The sequence below is a fragment of the Triticum aestivum genome, chromosome 7A, assembly GCF_018294505.1.
Source record: "Triticum aestivum cultivar Chinese Spring chromosome 7A, IWGSC CS RefSeq v2.1, whole genome shotgun sequence".
NCBI classification, from domain to species: Eukaryota; Viridiplantae; Streptophyta; class Magnoliopsida; order Poales; family Poaceae; genus Triticum; species Triticum aestivum.
The window spans coordinates 135881560-135886169 of NC_057812.1; the positions used below are offsets into that span (position 1 = coordinate 135881560).

General features: G+C 41.1%; 1 long non-coding RNA gene across 2 annotated transcripts; it reads right to left on the reverse strand.

Moving 5' to 3' along the window:
* Window positions 1-655: 655 nt before the first annotated feature.
* LOC123150958 (uncharacterized) lies at window positions 656-4394 on the reverse strand. Of its 2 annotated transcripts, none has more exons than XR_006475431.1 (7): window positions 4206-4394; window positions 3362-4130; window positions 2835-3052; window positions 1782-1894; window positions 1370-1673; window positions 1153-1275; window positions 656-1038 (listed from the first exon to the last, which is right to left on the reverse strand). It is a non-coding gene; the product is annotated as an uncharacterized lncRNA (long non-coding RNA). The 2 variants fall into 2 exon arrangements; XR_006475430.1 differs by having other exon boundaries at window positions 658-1038; window positions 1370-1585; window positions 4206-4391.
* Between the last annotated feature and the right edge of the window lie 216 nt (window positions 4395-4610).

Sequence of the window (4610 nt, forward strand, 5' to 3'; positions counted from 1 at the left end):
CCAATCCTCAATTCCCAACCCACCACGTGCCTCCCACAAAAAAATATGCTCCTAAGCAACGGTAATGGCCATTCTTCATCCACACACACACACACACCAATAGACGCTCAGATTTGGATAGCTGACAGATTGGAGTGGTGCGGTTGGCAAAACTGTGGACTTTGCCCGCTTTGCAAACGTGTTGGCGAGACGGGTGCACACCTCTTCTACAAATGCCGCTACACCATAAGGCTATGGAACTCGGCCATCCTTGAATTCGGTCTAGCACATCGACACCTCCTCTTGGCACTTGGATGGATCCATTTTGGAATGATGGGAAAAGCGAACCTGCTTGCAAAACCCAAACCGACGAGCCTTGGCCTCGCTTACAATGCTTGTCTCTTGGACAATCTGGAACGAGAGTAATACTTGGGTCTTCCGACGCAAGAGCGCGCCGCCTCTGGTCCTTCTCTGTGCTATCATCAACAACATCAAGCTTTGGGTTCTCGCGGGAGCTAAAAAACCGGGGTGTATTCTTGTGCGCGAGTAGTTGCCATGCCAGGCATGTGGGTCATTTGTAACATTCTAAAACTCTTCTCTCTTATTTAATGAATGAGGCAAATCTTTTGCCTCCGTTTGGAAAAAAATAGACTAATAGACTAACCAATTAAAGTCTTCACCTGAAGACAAAACATGCATGTACATGTGTTGCATGCCAAATTGAAATATGGAGGTTGTGAAGCCAAATAACCAACTATCGTTTGTAAGGAAAAGAAAATACTTATGACCACATGCTTGTATTTAGACATGCTAGGTCCAACACATGTCCTCCTTTTACATCAATGATCTTCTCTTCTTTACCATTACTGCCGTCCTCTTTTTCTCCCACGGCCATCTTCTCTATCTTACCATTACAGCCGCTTCCATTGGTTCAACTCGCCGTCACCAACAACATGCAACTCATTTCAATCATATATATAGTACAATGTTCAAGGAGAACTCCAGCTTTTAGATACATAATTGTTGATGTCTAAATTAGATCAAGCATACATAGTACCTCTGCACAAATTACACAAGAATGATTCTGTCAGAAGAAATGATGCAACCAACAGAATTCATATTTTGGCTACAATAAACAAAGGATAAAATTAGCACCAGTGCGGTTCAATTTACCCGATCATAGTTCTTCTCTCGCATATGTGGAAATAGTCCTACTACTTCAACATGGAAGCCAGGCACATCCTTCATGTAGTAAATTGTATGTTCACAAACCTTATGAACATTTAAAAATGTAGCCTGCATTTTCACAATCACCTAAACAATATTGTTCACCCGAACTGGATTAAAAAGTAAAAGGGTATATGAAAAACAATCATAAATTAAAACTTACTGTGCGAACATCTCATATATGCTCAGATAGTAGTGTGATTTGATCATCCAAATTGCATCGAAAAGTTGATCTCAATATATCCGTGAATCCTCAATCATTGCCTGGTGTAGAGGAAGAAATGCTCAAGGCACATAGACAGGAAAACCAAATCAACATGCCCGTTCAAGTGATTGGTGCCGGTTCCATCGTTTTATGTACAGAAGTATGGCACTGACACTGCAAGATACATAAGGTCAGCTGAGACCGGTACATTGTTTACCAACTGTTCTTTGTAATGCTTGAGTCATCCTCGTTCACCTCCAATCTGAATGTTTTCCCAACACAAAAATTTACACATACGTGCAACTTCAACAATGTTTATGTTCGCTTGTCTAGAACAGTTACCATTCTAGTTGTACAATTGCAGTTATACCTTTTGCGTACATGGTCCTTGCACTTAGGATTTGAAATTGTTCCTTTTGCATATGGTTGGAGCTTCCCATTCACCATCTTCCTCAACATCCTAGTCCTCGTGATTGGTTAAATCTAAATGGCAATTAACATTTATGTAACAACTTGTATAACTCTACTAAAAATCATATGCATGCAAATTTTCAACAGCTAAGTTATCCCACATGGTATTTCGCAAAATGATTTTTTTAATGGGTCCAAATTGAATGCAAAGTAACCATTGATCCACAGAGAAATCAAAAGGGTAACAAACCATTCCATTTTCTTATTTTGTATGCTAATCATGTAGGTCAGGCATCATCACTAATTGTAGCCTCAAAGTGAACAGGTTTATTTAACTTTGCAAACAAAGATAGTAAGATGGAGACATCGAGAGGAAGTGAACTATCAAATTTCAATCTTCATTATGCAACTAATAACAAACAAAGCTTAACAATATTTTCTATTTTCTTCTCTCATGTTTGTCCGTGTTTTTTATGCAACTACTCAAGGGAATGACCATGTCTTTTTTAGGAGAAAAAGGCTGGAGCTCTGCCATTTAATTAAGCAAGAAAAAAATTTACGTATATCAGACTCCAGGATAACATTCAGGGATAATCCATATGAATTGCTTATTGCCTTCTTCCTACTTCCTTGTTCTGCTATCTAGTTGATACAGTCGTTTACAGGGAGGTCTCCAGGTGAACATGTTGGTCATTTAGCTTGGCAAGAGATTAACTTTAGGGCCTATTATTATGTAGGCAAGCAGAGCAATTGAGGACAAGTAGTTTCTTTGGCTTGTTGGGTTATAGGCCTTGTTCCTTTAAATTCAGAGACGCACTATAAATTTTAACCAATCTCAGCTTCATGAATAGGCAGTTCTCCTGCCTTTTTCTTAAGATTATCTGGCTGTTGCATATGTATGATCAAAGACAGAGAAGCACTATAGATATAACAGAAATAATGCACTCACACTGTTGTCAGGTTCCTTGTACTTCAAGTAATGATGACGCGGCAGGGGGTAACAATCTCATACCATGTTAGGGAGTCGCCGGCGGGCTTGGAGGAGGACCAGAGCATGTTTTTCCTACTCTGCTTTGCGCATCTCCGCCTCCTTGTTCGCTACTGCAACATCTTTCCGTGCCCATTGTAGGGGGTCGTCCTCCCAGGCTGGGTATAAACCACCTTAACCATCGTGGTGCCGCCCCTTCCAGTCATTCATCCACTTGTGCAGGACCGCCATGACCGTTTTGCCTCATAAGCACATAATTCAACAATATGTGGGATATAAGAAGTAAGCACCATTGCTCATGTTACAGAAATATCTCTTAAAAACATCACTTTCTCTATAGAAAATGTAAAGAAAAACTGATAACAATTATTTTTAGCAGACCAAGAAAGAATTAGGGTTTGCCGAGAAATACTAATGAAACTAACAATTACCATTGTGCGTTCTAGCATATTAGAAATTTCATTTCATTTACCATGTAGTACAAAACCTAAGTTATTGTTTGGAAGTATATACGTCAAATAAATATAGTGGAAAGGACCACAATGACATACCTGCAGAAGAGCCACAACTTGAGCAGCAAATTGCAAAATAACTTAGTTTGCTTGAGGAAATATCACATGGTAAAATCTCCATGGTTCCCTAGATGCATAAACATCATCACCCTGCAGGCAAACATGACTTACCAAAGCGGATCAGTCTACAACATCCAAACTTACCAATAAAAGATCTACATATGATGGGCACAAAAACTCCACGGTCATGAATAAATCCAGAAAATGTGAAAAGATCTACACTGTTATGGCAAGCACGACAAACACTTTAGAAATTTGAGCTTTAGTCATGTCGCTGCATATTTGGAACACCATAATGTTATTCCTACTGAACCTTGTGTCAGCCATTTGAATAATTACAACTAAAATGATATGTGACCTTCTATATCTGGTTGAACCTTGTGTCAGCCATTTAAATGTAATACTGTAACAAATTCCTACTGAACCTTGTGTCAGTCATTTAAATGTAATACTCTAACGAATTCTATATGTGGCTAAATTGACTACCTAACGTCCATGCTTATATAGCACAAAAAGTGAAGATTAATGTCCATGCTTATACAGCCCACCTTTCCCCAAACAAGGATGTACACGATTATTTTGTTTCTGGAAATATTGTTGACAGTGTACACATACAACCTCAAATTCTCAACTGGGAAAAAACAAAGCTAATCATCACTGAACTATTGTGCTTCTTTTGCATCACATCTCCGTGAAGAAGCTGCCACCATGGTGGATGGGAAACTCCCATGGTGTGCTACATCTGCATCTGCAGTAGAGGATATGAAGAGAAGGTGAGGTGTAGAGGTGGCATATCCCGGCCAAGATAGAGGGAGGGATGAACCTAGGGCCGCCGGAGACGCGCCGGCAAACCCTTGCCAGAAACCCTAGCCACGGGGGTGGGGTTGCGAGCGGGTGGTAGAGGCCGGGAGCGGAGAATCTGGACAGAGGGGAGGGAGGCGCGGACCATGGTGAGCTTGGGGGCGTGCAGCGCGGCTCCGGAGCTCGCCGAAAGCGGCCGGCATGGGTGGTGGCAGCGGCGAGGACTTCGTGGGCGAGAGGAAGAGGAGGCGAGCTTGTGTGTGTGGTTGTGTCTATTTTTTCATTGCAAATCTGATTGGACGGCGGGTTGAATACGACAAACTACAGGGACTCTTTTGCAAGAATGAAACGTTTTCTCTGGTAGTTACTTAAAAAGGGAGTGTGGGTTGAATTCTAAGAAACAGAGGGACTTTTATGCAAAAATGCC